Source organism: Diabrotica virgifera, chromosome 5, assembly GCF_917563875.1.
Source record: "Diabrotica virgifera virgifera chromosome 5, PGI_DIABVI_V3a".
Classification (NCBI taxonomy): Eukaryota; Metazoa; Arthropoda; class Insecta; order Coleoptera; family Chrysomelidae; genus Diabrotica; species Diabrotica virgifera.
In genome coordinates, this window is record NC_065447.1 from 250862717 (window position 1) to 250879258 (window position 16542).

At 30.1% G+C, this 16542-nt stretch overlaps 1 protein-coding gene across 2 annotated transcripts in view; it reads left to right on the forward strand.

Moving 5' to 3' along the window:
• Positions 1-10084: 10084 nt before the first annotated feature.
• LOC126884827 (aminopeptidase N-like) overlaps positions 10085-16542 on the forward strand; it is a 71852-nt gene continuing 65394 nt past the window's right edge. Inside the window, exon 1 of one of the 2 annotated variants that reach the window (XM_050651085.1) lies at positions 10085-10250. The gene's annotated coding sequence lies outside the window, so the exon portion shown is untranslated. Of the gene's footprint in view, positions 10251-15258; positions 15539-16542 lie in introns of those variants that run through there. The other variant, XM_050651086.1, reaches the window with a different exon arrangement.

Genomic DNA, 16542 nt, shown 5'->3' on the forward strand with positions numbered 1-16542 from the left:
GCCCTCCATACTTCTTTTTGTGTTCCGTAGAAGTCGTGTTCCATCTGTTTTGAGAAACTCTGCCAGTGTTTCCTTTTTATTTGCCTCACTAAAGTATTCGTTTCGTTTCTGATTCGTTTGTAGTGGTTGTATGCCTGTTGTGTTTGTTTTGTTTTGTATTGTAAAAAGGCTTTCTTCTTTTCTTCGCATTTTATCTTAACTTTCTCTCTAAACCACGGGGTTTTCTTCTTTAATATGTGAGTATTCGTTATTTTTCTCTCTCCAAGTGATTCTGTTGCAGCGTCGATTATGTTCTAACTATCTAACTATCTAACTATTCTAACTATCTAACTGAGCTTGTGTGTGGAAATTCAAAATGGAATGTCAGAATAGTGGATGATACAACATTTTTTATATGATAAGTAATTTTATCAAAAAATTTTTTTCATCGTTGGCCTGTCTTATAGGGGAATATAATGTCGCACCTTCTGTGGAAGGTTGAATGGGAATATTATTAAAGAAAGGATGGAGGAACTGCTGCGGATTTAATTCATTATTTCAAGAATTAAATATTATTTGAGCATCCTGTATATATAATTTTGTGACTGTTTATACATATTACTTTTTGAAATGAGCTAGCACAGCACCCCTATTCTCATGATGGATAACGTCACTAGTATGATATAATATATGCCAAAAATCATATAATTTAGAAATAAAAGTCGACCTGTTTCGAGATTTGTATACAAAATCGTTCATTCTCGAAAAATATATAGAGTTTTCTATCAAACATTGTCACAAGAAACTTTGTAAGTAGAAAACTATCTCCTTTAAATTTCCATAGTCATCATTTTCAAATTACATGACACGATACCGATAACGCAGTATACTTTGCATAATTATTAGGAAAGCTTTTTCTTGTAGGTACTTACTTAGATTAGTTATATTTGATTTTGTAATCCATCTCACAGCTTTAACATAATTATATTTGAAGACCTAACAAAGGAGCGGCTGAAATTGATGGACCTGTTTTCTTGTTAGATCACAAATAACGGAATTATGTACTGAAAGAATTTTTTAAAAGATTGCCTTTTATTAAAGTGTATTTGTTAAATAACGCCTTTCTTTTGGCATTTCTAAATAAGTAATTTTATAAAATGGAGAAAAAAGGACTAAATTAAAAAGAAAACCTCATTAATGTCTACTTTTGAAAGAAAGATATTAAGGAGGATATTGGGACCCATTTGCTACAATGGTGTATGGAGAATAAGGTTCAACCACGACTTATACCAGTATTACAAAGAATCCTCTGTAGCAAATTATGCGAAAATACAAAGATTGCAGCGGGCAGGTCACCTTATAAAAATTGATAATGACAGAACACCTAGTAAAACTCTTAGGGCAAAACCAGACGGACACTCTGCAGCGCTACTCTGTGGATCCACAAAGCAGCTTCCTACGATTTACCGTGGATTCTTATGTTAAGTGGACGTTGCGCCCCAGACGAGCGACTGTGCACAGCCACAGTTGCCGAGCCTCACTGCTAGTGGCGTCCACTAGTGCCAAAACCCATTCAGACCCATTCAGAACCACTTTTGTAGCTGCCGCAGATGTTTACGAGAGTTTATAGGGTGAGCACCTAAAATGAATTTCGATTCGGAACGGTTTTTGATTAAAGTGCAAAATAGACCGGCTATATGGGATACAAGAACCCAAGGGCAGATTTATAGGGCATTATGATAAAAGGAAAAGCGTGGGACGTCATCTTTGAATTATTTTTTTCTGATTTTAAAGAAGGAAGCCCTATCGAAAAGAATCAATCCCGTAAGCAATGTTTTCTCTATTTATATTTATATTTTATTATACATTTGATGCATTTGAACTGAACTAAACAAATACTCACAATATTGTTTGTTTATTTATGTTAAATAGTGGGGTCCTATCCTAGGCCAAAAAAGGTTTTATTGTTTGTTGTTGAAAACAAAACGATAAGATATCAGTTAAAAGAGAGCGGCAAGCTAACATAGTTGTCAGGTTGTATCAAACTATTTTACGCCTGTAGGATACCAGATGTTCTAGTTAATTTTTTATGTGCTTCTTTTTGTGATATACCTAGCTGTTTTTGCCTGGTTCTTCTTAATTCCATTTATGGAGTTTATTGTTATTTTTTCAAAATATTTAAAACTATGGACATTACAAACACTGATTTTGACGAACACACTTTTTTAAAAAAATATTAGCCGGCAAGTTTTTAATCATTTGAACAAATTTACTGTTTTTTCTCACCCATTACATTACCCGCCGCACCCTTCCAAACGATTCACTTCGCAGCGTAGTCGCCGGCGCTAGAAAATCGCCTGTTTCAGCCACTCTGTGGATCCACAGAGTAGCGCTGCAGAGTGGCCCGTCTGGTTTGGCCCTTAGCGTAACTATAGTGGGACGTCGGCTTGCGTCGGCCAGTAGTAAGATTAAGGAAGAATTAGATAGACGAAGTGAGAACCGATGCTAAACAGATATTCTTCTTGATGTGCCTATCCGTGACGAATGTTGGCGATCATCATGGCAATCTTCACCTTATCTACAGCAACGCGGAAAAGCTGCACATATGTTGTGTTGAACCAGGTTCTGAGATTCTTTAACCAGGATGTTCTTCTTCTTCCTGGACCTCGCTTTCCAAATATTTTTCCTTGCAGGATGGCTTGCAGGAGGGCATATCTGGATTCATTTCGCATAATGTGTCCAAAGTATTCCAACTTTCGAGATTTGACGGTGGTCAGTACCTCTCGGTTTTTCCCCATTCTTCTAAGGACCTCCTCATTTGTGACACGATCAGTCCATGGGATTTTAAGAATTATTCTCCGATATAGCCACATCTCAAATGCTTCCAACTCTCGGCACATATCCTCGTTCAAGGTCCATGATTCAACACCATAAAAAAGGACAAAGAAGACGTAACATCTCAACATTCTTACTTTTATACCAAGAAAAAGGTTGTGGCTCTTGAAAAACGAGGCCATACGGTTGAAGATTGATCTAGCTTTTCCGATGCGCGCTCTTATCTCTTGGTCCATTCTTCATTTATTATGGTGCCGAGGTAGTTTTAGTGCCTCACTCTTTCCACAGGGGTTTGGTTGATACAGAGTTGACCTTCGGTTATATTTTTCTTGCTGACGATCATAAGCTTTGTTTTCTTTACGTTTATATTGAGTCCATATTGTTAACTATAATACGTGATTTTGTTCATGAGGACTTGTAGGTCTTCTAGGTTGTCCGCAAATACTATGGTGTCATCTGCATACCTGATGTTATTTAGCTGGTACCCATTTAGTAGAATACCTTTTTCAGTTTCGTGCAAAGCTTCGATAAATATTCTTTCAGAGTAAAGATTCAAAATTAGGGGGGACAAAATGCAGCCCTGCCTCACTCCACGCATGATTTTCACATATTCGATGTGTTCACCGTCAACTCTGAGGTTTGCAGTCTGATTCCAGTAAAGGTTTCTAATTATCAACCAGACATGCGTATACGTCGCAATTGACGTCTCTGCATCTCTGGAATAAGACTTGTATTGAAAACAAAGCCTCTCTCGTACCAACAGCATTTATGAACCCGAACTGGTTGGGCGAAATTTGACTTTCACATAGCTTGTAAATTCTCGTATGGATTACCTTTAGGAACAATTTGGTAGGAGATGACTCATCAGGCTTATCGTACGGTATTCTTCGCATTTTTTGGCTCCTGTTTTTTTTTTGAAGTGCAATAAACTCAGAATTCACTGACTTCAGCCAGTATATGTTGTTGAATATCTTTGTGATTATTTCTATTGATTCGTTGTCCATCAGTTTAAGTAGTTCTACTTGTATGTATATTATCGAGACCTGCTGCTTTGCTATCCTTTAGCTGTGTTATGGCAGAATAAACTTTGCTAAAAGCAAAAAAGTTATTAACATAAATCAACACTTTTTGAGTTATTAAAGATCAAAGGTTTTATTTTTTTTTTTCGTAAAAAATACATGCTTTAAAGCTGTTCTTCACGTATAACTCAAAAACTATGAGCTTTTACAAAAAAGGTATTTTACCAAAATTGAAGATAATAAAAAATTGAATACACTCTTCACTTAAAGAACTAAACTAATGCGCATTAATGTTAATTCAAAGTGAGTTATCGGAAATTGAATGTATATTTCTTTCGACGAGTACTCAAATCTAAGTATTCAAGCTTAAATGACGGGAAAACGATGCATTTTATAAAATATACTTGCTAAACACTTGTCAAAGTACTTCGGAATACCTATCAAATGAGCTCCAGAAGTTAATAGCATCAAAATTAAGCGAGTTATGATGAAAATAAGAGAGCCCCTTCGAATTTTTTAGGAAAAAGTGAAAAATAAAACATACACCATTTCCACAAATATTAAAATTTATAGTAATTCTTACAAGAATTTCTTTGTATTAGCATAAGTAACGATTGTAACAATTTAGAATGCATATTTTTGAAAAAAGATGTAATTTAAAAAAAATCAAAATTTTTAAAATTATCGTGATTTTAATTTTTTTTCTATAATAACTCCAAAAATACTCAATATACGTAAAAAATGATATATAAAACCAAATTTTAGTTTTTCTATATAAAATATTTTAACTTTTTCACTATTTCTGTAGGATGAAAAATAACCGTGATAGAAACGTTTAAAGCTTAAATTTTGCTGCGAGAACCATGCAACCGTGGCCATTTAACCTTTGATTCTTAAAAAAGTAATGGGTTGAAAAGATTAAGTTCAACGTGTTTTAATAGCCCTTGGAATTATCTTTCAAATCATTTTTAGGTGAACCTGATATCGTAAAAATAAACGCAGGTATTAAAAAAAAACGATAACATTTTTTTGAAAATTTTTTAAAAGATAAAGTTTGAAAAATTTTTGGAGCATAAATTTTAATGCTATCAACTTGTTCGGGATCTCATTTGATAGATATTTCTAAGTACTTTCACAAATATTTAATAAGTTTATGTTATAAAATGCATCATTTTCCCGTAATTTAAGCTTGAATACCTAAATTTGGGTATTCGCCGAAAAAAATATACATTCAATTACCTATATCTCACTTTTAGTTAACATTAACAGGTTTTTTTAGTAAGGAGTTTATTTCAATTAGCTTTAATTTTGATAATAATAACTTTTTTGTAAAAACTTACAGTTTTTGAGTTATTTATGAAAAATCGGTTAAAAATATGCATTTTTCTCACGAAAAATTAAAATCTTCGATATTTAATAACTCAAAAAGTCTTGATTTATTTTAATAACTTTATATAGCAAATTTTGCTTAGAATTTGTCCCCCTATCTAACTATGGGGTTATTTTTAATAAAATAATTTTTACCCCCGGGAAGGGGTGGCATCCCCCCAGGGTAAAAGCGCAAGTTGGCACCATGTCACCTTTATTCCTTGAGATATCCTCTAACCACTCACCAATTTTCATGCAAATCGATGGAGGTTGAACGAAATCGGAGGTAATAGCTCATATCCACCTTTAGTGACTGCACTATTAGTAATTTTTAAAGTTTTGGCAAAATTGGCCAAAAACAAAAAAATTACCTACTAAAATTACTAGCCAGTTGTGTCTGAGTTTAGCTAACCGACTATATCTGTATTGTTATTAATTTTGTTTTATAATTTCACCTGTTAAAGTGATAACTGATAAATAATTATAAATGTAAAATTCGTAATTATTTAATAGTTTAGTGTCAAAAATATAAAAAAATGGAAATACCAAAAATTACACAAAATTTAATAACAATTTATTTAAAAACAAGTAACTCGTGGAACTTATCGTGGGAAATTCCTTCACACTCAAATTTCTAGATATTCTTAGGGGTCATCTGAAAAGAAATAGTTTATGTAACTTGTTTACTACATATTTGTATTGCTATTCTGGTATTTATTTGTAGTATCTTAGATTTGTTATTTTGTCTGACAAGAACATTTTAAATGTAAAATTTTAATATTTATTTTAAATTTTGACTCTAATATTAAAATCCGTTACCAAAGTATTTACGTTGTATGTAAAAATATCTTCTTCAAAACATTCAAAAGACAAGAAGAGAAGAAATTACTTTTACAAAAGGCAATTTCAAATACAAACAAGCAATTGGACTTCGTAAGTCCTAGTTATAGACCAGGGCGCATCTGTAAAAATATTAGTACATTTGGACGTTGAGAGGTGACACAAATTTTTTTGCAGAAATTGCTTGAAAATAACTCAAATAATAATATTTGAGTTATCCTCCCTTTCAAGATGGTCCGGAACATTGTTTAAATAATCAAAATGTCAAAAAATGAAGGAAAAAGAATGTGTGTGTACTTTGTACGAACGTAAGAAGTTATACTTCTATTACATATTATGTGATTTTAACGAAATTGTTATAATGTACTTTAAACAGTTTATTTATATTTTATTTAAATATTAAACTAATTTTAATACTTACTACTTTCCAAAAAATTTTATTAAGACAATACCAATAATTTAAAAAAATAAAAGAATAAAACGCACACAAACACATTGAGAAATACCACAAAGAAAAAATGATTTCTGAACGATAATAATTGTTGGCAAAAATTTTAAATACGCATTTTCTGAAAAAAAAATATATAATAAATATACTTACAATCATAAAATGCATAAAAAAATAAAAAAAATAAAAACTTGCATCGGGATTCGAACCCGCGAATTTGGGGACGCTTTGATTCGTAATCGAAGCCTAGACTCACTCATCCAATTACTCATTATTTGTCATGCGGAAAAATAGGTCAACTGAACGTTTTACTATTTGACAGTTATTCTGAATTTAAATCAAATTATGTAGTTTGATTTTTGTGGAAGAAAATATTAAAAGATAACAAAACAGTAAGAAAACAGTACGAAAACAGTAAGAAAACAGTAAGAAAAGTAAGGAAACAGTAAGAAAACAAAACAGTAAGTATGTATTAGATGAAGATTGGTAGAACTTTTGTTGGTAATCAAATTAAGCATGTAAATCAAAGCATTACATACCTACTAGATAAATAAATCTACGCCAAAAAATCATAATTTAAAAATAAAAAACGGACCTAATTTCGGATTTCTCTCTAAAATCCCCATTCTTGAGAAAATAAATTTATTCCAACCTAATCCAAATGTATAATTACAATATGATTATAATAAAAACTACTTACCAAATTAGAATGAGTCCTTGTCCAAAATAGTCCAAAAGTCCAAAAATATATATGAAAACTATTTAAAAAGGCAGTATAACTATTAACTAACTTTTGTTTGTTGTTTCTTTTCACACAAATTTCAAAACGCAACAACCATAAATAATCAAACCACAGCTTTGTCACAGCCGACATATTGAATAATTTTTGACATGTCATTTGAACATCCAATCAGATCAAAGTTATAATGCGCATGCGCCGAAATCGTAGGTTTTAACATATAAAAATTCATCCTCATATCGAGCGTAAAGAAGTATAACTTCAAAAATTCGATTTTTTTCTTTGTTGTTTGATTATAACTTTAAAAGTATTCATTTCCGAGAAAAGTTGAACTGAAATAAAAGTTGCGTAATTAAATTTCCAATAATATAGAATTGGTTAGAAATTTAAAAAATAGTCACCCTTGTTGCAAAATAGCAATAATTGCGAAAAAACCATACAAAAACAAGTATTCGCATTTTACGTTTTTCAACCATTTATGCTACACTTAGGATCTTCATATTTCACCCAGAAAAACTTTATGATACAGTAAAACAATACTGCAAATTTCATTAAGATCGGTTCAATAGATTTTGCAAAATAAATTTTGCAATCCAGCAAAAAAAAATTATTTTTTCAAAATGTTACAGGACTGAAAATAAAACAGATAGCAGGTTAAAATTTTTTTGATTATAGAAGTGTAGTACTGTACCTATCATTTGCAATTTGCAAAACTAAAATCTATTAACTACCACGGCGTCAGGATTTTTTTTAAATAAACATTAATTATTGGTGCTACGCGCAGGACAGCGGATAGTTTGCTCTGATTGAGCATTCCAATGACCTTTGATAATGATTGATACATTTCAATTTTTATTACATTTCGATATAAATAAATAAATTTGTTTATTGCAAAATAAAAACACATAATCTATCCTTTGAAATAACACTTTTTTTAGCAAAAACTTTCTTTGTTCATATATTTTAACTTAGAGAATAAAAGTAAATTATTTTTAAACATATGCAATTGTTTAAACAATATTTCACAAACAATTATAAAATTAGTTTGATTTTTGTGGAATTAAAATATTAAAATACAACAAAATATAGAGTAATGAAAATAATATATTAGATAAAGATTGGAAGAAATTTTGGTGGAAATCAACTTGTGTGAATCGAACACCGCTGTCCTGCGCGTAGCACCAAAAATTAATGTTTATTTAAAAAATTTCCTGACGCCGCGCCGTGGTAATTAATAGATTTTAATTTTGCAAATTGCAAATCAAAGGTACAGTACACTTCTATAAGCAAAAAAAAATCAACTTGCTGTGTGCTTTATTTTTAATCCTGCAACATTAAAAAAAATGAATTCTTTTTGCGAAAGCTGTATTGCAAAATTTATTTTGCAAAATCTATTAAACCTATCTTAATGAAATTTACAGTGTTGTTTTACTATATCATAAAGTTTTTCTGGGTAAAACATGAAGGTCCTAAGTGTAGCATAAATGGTTGAGAAACGTAAAATGCGAATACTTGTTTTTGTATGTTTTTTTTCGCAATTTTTTCTATTTTGCAACAAGGGTGACTATTTTTTAAATTTTTAACCAATTTTATATTGTTGGAAATTTAATTACGCAACTTTTATGCCAGTACAACTTTTCTCAGAAATGAATAGTTTTAAAGTTATAATCAAAAAACCAAAAAAAGCGAATTTTTCCTTCATATTTTGACATTTTGATTATTTAAACAATGTTCCGGACTACTTTGAGTGGGAGGATAACTCAAATATTATTATTTGAGTTATTTTCAAGCAATTTCTGCAAAAAAATTAGAGTCACCTCTCAACGTCCATCTCAAAACAGATGCGCCCTGGACTATTATTCACCCAACGTGACCGGAAGTAGAACTGAAAGTCGATATTTAAACTCTTCATTTTGGCAAAACTTCCGGTCATAACTTTTTAACCGGAAATGACATCAAAACCGGAAGTAAATATTGCTCACATTACTATTAGCTCTTATTCGACACCTCATTTGTCATTCTGTCTGTCATAACGGAAGAGTTAAAAATGAATAAACATTAATTTCGTTGCAATACGAAACTACATCCGTATTATATTTTAGTTCAATCAGAAAGTGCCGAAAGCACCCCTACTCCTTTCGAGACTTATTAGTCACTAAGGAGTGCATATGCAGCTCTCTCTAACTGAACCAAAATAATACCCTATATAAAAAAATATAATAAAAAAACATAATAAAAAAAATAATTGCAAAAAAATATAATAAAAAAAACAGTAAAAAATTTAGTAGTAGTAATAGTTTTAAATGTAGATACTAAGCACAAACTTTGTAAAAGAGAGAACTCAAAACACATTGACTGGTCAGTTGGTTGCTAAAACCAGTGCCAATAAAATACAAACACACACACATAATAATAAACTAAAACTTGGTAAAAATCCGCAGCCACCCCCCTACATGAGTGGGCGAAAAGTAAAAATATTGCTAATGCATAATTAAATTTTGCTGAAATTTAGCAAATTGGTGTTTTATTTCTTAAACAAAGTATTCATCAAGTAAGTGTTGGTAGATTCCGTCAATTATTATCCTCCCTCTACCTCCTTAGTTACTCCCCCTAGTTGTTCCCCTTACTTTCAATCAATTTAAAATATTTGTGTACATGAAGTAATTCTCTATTACGAAGGTGCGCCTGTTTGTCTATTTGTGGACGATATTTTTTACTGTTGTGCAATATAGTACTTTTAAAGTATTGTTTAACTGACATTGAGTTCATATTGTATGTACACCGTATGTCATCCAATCAATTTCAGAGGAGTTGTGTACACAAACCTATCGACGTACATAAGTACTCTACCAGCATGATATATTAAATGATTGAACTTGAGCTCGCACAGTCAGAATTGAATCGCCTTTAGTAGGGGGCACTAGGTGAAGGTGCTCCGGGTTGATAGTATTATCTTTCAGAAGACAAGTGTCATTTAGTTTACTAACAATATTATTGTGTGTGCGTGTGTAACAAGTGCCAGGTAAGTTGTTTGTGGCTAATTAGTTTAGTTAAATTGTAGTTATTTTTTGTTAAAAAAACTATGTTTTATATTGTTACTGTTATAATTTAATTTGGTCATTTGGTTGAATTTTTACATGTTTTCGTTAAGAAGTATTTGTTATAAAAATCCATATTTGTCATATTTGAATAAGTTTTTATTTAATCCCTGCGCTAAGGTATAACATATATGTCCCCTTGCAGAATTGATATGGGCGCCTTTTTTACTTTAATTATATTATTTATTTATTTCCTCTTTTGGCAATCATAATACATTTGTTAAACCACGATCATTTTTTAAAAATTACTATTTATATATACTAAGGATTTCCGCAAATTTCACTGTATTCCTTCTATCAACCATCCTGTCCCGTTCTTTCTGTTTTGCCAGTCCTCTTCCTGCAGATTTCTTCTTTCCATTGCTTCGTCCAATTCATATCTGAAAGATCTTCAAGGCCTGTCTCTGTTCCTTCTTTATATCGGGCTCTACTCTGTTATTCTGTTTATCCCACGTTTTTTGTCTGCTCTTTTGACATGTCCATACCAGATTAGTTTCTATTCTATGTAGTCTATTGCATCAAAGTTCATCGCCATTCTTTTCTTAATCTCTATGTTATTTATTTTATCTCTTCTTGTTACTTTGCAACTTCTCCTTATGAATCCCATTTCTGCTGCTTTTATTTTGTTTTTGGATTTCTTATTATTATCTATCCAATTTTTACACCCATAAATCAGGATACTCTTTGTCATGGCGTTATTTATATATTCTTCTTTTTGTTTTTATACTGATGTTCTTATTCGACAGAAGTGGGTTCAATTTTCAGTCCCTACTTTATCCTAGTCTATTTTTTAATTAAAAAGAAACTTTATTTTTTTATAATATTTTTATTGTTTAATAAATTTAATATGGTTATTTTTTTTGACTATTGACATGTTTGTTTTTGGCAATATTTGTCATATTAGATAAGACTTTATTATTATTTCAATAGGTAATAATATACCTAATATACATACAAAAATACATAAAATATTTTTTTGTAAAATTACATTAAAAACGGAAACATAAATAAAAAGTTTGGTATAAATATTTGGTATAAAAGACAATAATGTAGAAATTGAATAATTTAAATCAACAAACAAATTAATTATAAAATAAATTTAATTTTTTTCTGAAGCTATTTCCTTGTGGCATTTTTGTAATCAACTATTTTAAATTTATCAATACAAAATTATTATAATTTTGTATTTTGACAACGACACCCGACTTAAGCGTCGAAACGTTAATAAAATCATTTTTTTGGTAAAATTGTGGCTTATTTCCCATTGCAAATAGTTGATTATAAAATAAATTATTATTAACAGACCAGGACGAATCTGTTTTAAGGTGGATGTGAGAGGTTGCATTCTGATTTTTGCAGAAAAAGTTGTATAATGACTTTAATAATATTTTTCTTTCACTCCCCCTCAAATAGGTCGGGAATATTAATAAGAAAATTAAAATATTTTTAAAAAATATCGTTTTTTTCTATTTTTTACGCACTCCTTCTTTCTCAACGCACTTTATATAGAATTAAAATTTTTATTATTATTTTAAATCTCAGGATTTTTCTAAAATTGTAAACAATTTTTTGGATTATACACAAATAGAATATCTTTTTAATTTTTAGTTTACGTTAAATCCATAAAACCGCGTTGGAAAAGATACTGTAAGACGCTTCTTTTAAAGGAAAAAAGTTGAATTTGGAGCAGTGGTTCCTGAGGTACAACCAGTCAAATTTGATTGGTATTTGAGATGAAGTTTTTTACACTACACATTTTTTTGTACGTCGTAACCTTCTTTTAGAAAATCTTATCAAACGTGTAGGTACCTTTTAACGCTCTAAATATTCTTACTTGGAAGGTGTGAACATGCTCTAGTGAAATACTACTGAAATTATTTATATTAATGCTACTGTTATTATTTAATTTATACAGGGTGGGCCAAAGAAAAGAGTGCACCTCAATATTTGGCAGTAGTTATTAGATTTTGAGGAAATGTCAAAACAGGTCGATTTTTATTTTTAAATTACAATTTTTTGATATAATAAATATATTTTATACTAGTGATGTCAGCCATCTGGGCGTGATGACGTAATAGATGTTTTTAATGGGAATAGGGGTTGTTTGGTAGCTCATTTGAAAGGATGTTCAATTCTCCATTCAGTAATATGAACATTAATATCATTATTTATACAGGGTGGCAAAAAAATAATTATTGAATTAAATTAATTGACGCAAAAAGAATAATATATGTAATTTCTTTAATTTAACTCAAAATACATTCTATTGCTGTCAGAAAATAGAAAAAAAAAATGTTTATTTGGCAAATAAATATTGATTCTTGCTTAAATTAAATGTTCAAACTGCCAAGAGGTACCTAGATGGGAGGCTGCTTGTGATTTAATTTAAGCGAAAAGCAATGTTTATTTGCCAAATAAACATTGATTTCTATTTTCTGACAGCAATAGAAAGTATTTTGAATTAAATAAATTATATACATTCTTCTTTTTGCGTCAATTAATTTAATTCAAAAATTATTTTTTTGGTCACTCTGTATAACTAATGACTGCATAACTGATTGTTTATATTACTGAATAGAGAATTGAATAACCTTTCAAATGAGCTACAACACGACCTCTATTCCTTTTTAAGAAATCATCGATTACGTCATCAAATATATGCCAAAAAATTGCAATGTATAGAAAAATAAAAATCGACCTGTTTTAATTCATAGCGATTATTTTATTCATAGAAAGCTAGGGAAATAAAAACTACAGCGATAATTTTTGATAATATCCCGTCGTCAAGCATTACGTCAGAGATGCCCTTCGTTACTACGCAAAAGTGAACATCCAGTGACATTAATGACAATTAGTGTTTTACAACTTGTCACAGAGAACACCAAAAAACAGGTTTAGCAAATATTCAGGTGAAGATATCAATAAAATATTAGTTAAAATGATTTAAAATGACAGTTTTGTTCATGAAATAATCTCAGAGAATTACACTCAATCTCTAAAATTATTATCGACTTGCAAAAAGCTATGTATATCATCAAAATCGGCTGCAGGAAACATATAGGTTATTATTATAGATGTCCATACTACTCAAAAAATTTGGTTTCGGCCTGAAGGGGGTTGTCTCACCAACAGGATATTTTTTTCTTATTTCTCTGAACTATTGCATCAGTGATACATTTGCAAAATGCCACAAATTACTCGTTTACATTTAATATAACCAAGCAATAAGTAAAGACATTCTTGTTTTTTTCAAATGAATAACTTTGCATGCATTTTTGTATTACGTCGATATTGTTGTATGTTGTATGTACTCGTAAATAAAAATTGATAATTCTATTTGTTGTGGCCTTTTCCAGACGTACGGCCGCAGAAAAAATATTATTCCTAATTCATGCGGAAAGTGTCTTTCCCGCACTGCTTGCTCCGCTATCGCGTATTTATAAAAATAACTATTTTTTACGTATACCGATTTTAAAATTTGAAACTCAATTTTTTTTCAAGATAGTTTTTTGGTATTTTTCACTAAAACAAGCAGAAGAAGGTTGTACCAGTATCGCAGCTTAGTATTATTTTCTAATGTTATTATTTTAATCTAGTGAAGCATAAGAAAATTAGCACTCGTATAATTAGATGTGTAGTATATAGTGTTTAAATAATCATAATACATAATAATATATACGTCATTAGATCATTAGGATTTATTTGCAGTTCATATAATCTTTATTTTTTATTTTACTCACATCCGTATGTATAGTATTTTTACTACAAAAACGTTATTACGTAGGTCAAAATTTTTGACGTAAGAGAACTGTCAAAACATTAGAATGTGACTTTTCATTATTGCCGTGTTTATAATAAACATAGCAATAATGAAAAGTCACATTCTAATGTTTTGACAGTTCTCTTACGTCAAAAATTTTGACCTACGTAATAACGTTTTTGTAGTAAAAATACTTATACATACATACCTATACAAAATAGAAAAACTGCAGTGTGTTCCTTTCTCGTATAACTAATTAAAAACAAGTTATAATAGATTGTTAAGTTTTATCAATTTCTTTAGCAAAATACGTAGTGTCAACAGAATCGCCTTGTTATATTCATAATGCAATATTTACAAAAGGTAAAGTGTTCGATAATTATTTAATTAATTTCTGGACGAGTTCCTTTTTACACAAAAACTGACAATGGTGGTTTGATTTATTTAATGTTACTCTAAGCGCCTTTTTATTCTTCGTCTTCAGCATTGTCTTCTTCATATAAACTTTGGCTCTCAGGTCATCTACCACAAAGTCCTTCCGTTTTCTCGGATTTCCATTAACTATGTTTTCCTCCAATTTCTTCCAAGAGTCCATATACTTATAGTAGGGGAGGAAAGTATGCTAAATTTGCAGTTACGCGAGCGTTATGGGGGCCTATTGGGTTGTGAAAAGTAGGTTCTAAAACCAAAAAAGTTAAGTTTTACATAAAGTGGGGGACTTTCCATTTTTTAATTTAATTTTCCATTTCCAGCAATCGTTTTTCTGATTATAGCGCCATCTATATCCATAATCCGAAAAATGTCTCGAATAAAAGTTACTTATTTTTACGTAAGGTATCCAATTCTGCAATAAAAAATAGGGGCTCCTATTTAAGATAAAGTAACCCCCCACAAGCTGATATTCCAACAAAAATGAAAGAAACACATATTGAAAAATTAAATGATGGAATGTTAAAACTAGACTTTTTTTACCAAAACCCAGGGCTTTTATTCCTTCACATTTTACAACAAATACGCAGAGTTGCAATACTTTTTAACAAATACTCTGTGATATACTTAATCCCCTTTCTACGGCTATGGAATGTACCTACCTATATAAGAATCTAATTATCACCTTAAAAATATTAACAGCAAACACCATAATATTCTGAATAATTAGTTTAAAGTTTTCGTTTATCTTTCGTGTCTAACCAAGCAGTTACAAGCAAAAACAACTATATAAAAGAACTACGAAGAAATAAATCACATTGACTTTTTTACGTTTGGTTTAGCACATAATAGTTTATGGTAAATTATTGTGATATAAATGTGTGGTTATTTGTAATAATTTATATTCATATAATATTTATATAAGGATAAGGTGGTGTTGCGTTGTAAATGACCAGTGCTTAGAAGTGTTTATAAAGTGCGCAGAAAAGAAGAGAAAAACCAAATCGAAATAGTTTCCAACTTGTAAGTACATCACACCATATGAATATTAATTCTTTTTTGTTATTTCTAATTAGTTCTTTAAAATGAAGAAAATTAGATCTCTTAATTTTTTTAATAAAAGCTGCTGTGAATTAAAAAAAGGACTAACTTTGTTCCAAATTGTTCTAGAACAGCTTTTTCTTAATTTCTAAAACAAATGCAAGCAATGCTATTCAAATGGGGATTTATTTTTTCGAATCCTGAGAAAACTAATAAGTATTTTTGAAAAATTTAAACGCAGAATGAAAGATTACGTTCTTACTGAGGGCCGAAAGTCCCTGAAAACTTCTATAATGTTTATTTTAATAAGTTACAAGGGTGAAAAACTAAGAGAAAATGTAGTGTGATTTTTAATTTCAAATATCTCATTCAAAAGAAACTTTTTATTTATTCTAAGGGACTTTCGGCCCTCGATAATAATTTAGTCTGTCATCCTGCGTTTAAATTTTTTAAAAATATTTATTAGTATTTTCAGGATTCGAAAAAAATGGACACACATGTCAGTGGTGATATTTTCCAAATCGAACATTCGCTATCTTTGTCATATAACGCACTGAGTCAAATAGAATATTATGATGACATGACACTGACAGTTTTAAATATTTGACATAGCATCGGGAATATTTTGAGTTGTTGATTAAATAATATTAATAGTGTATTTGATAAATAATTGATTTAAGACGTGAACTTAATAAAAAGTTATTTATTGTTTATTATTTATGGAAGATCCAAGCAGATAATACATCAGGATATATTATGTGATCCAAGTATTTTGTTGTTAAAGATGTTCAAAATTGTAAGCGTTCCATAGTAACAATATATTATTAAAATAACACTTTTCCTCTTTTCTGGATTGAGGTTTTGTTGTACATATAAATTATTACAATCACTGAATACATAGTTAGTGAAAAAATTATCACAATTATTAACTGAATTAATAATTTGCAATTATACAAATAACAGTTAACCAAGAACATTCAAAAGTC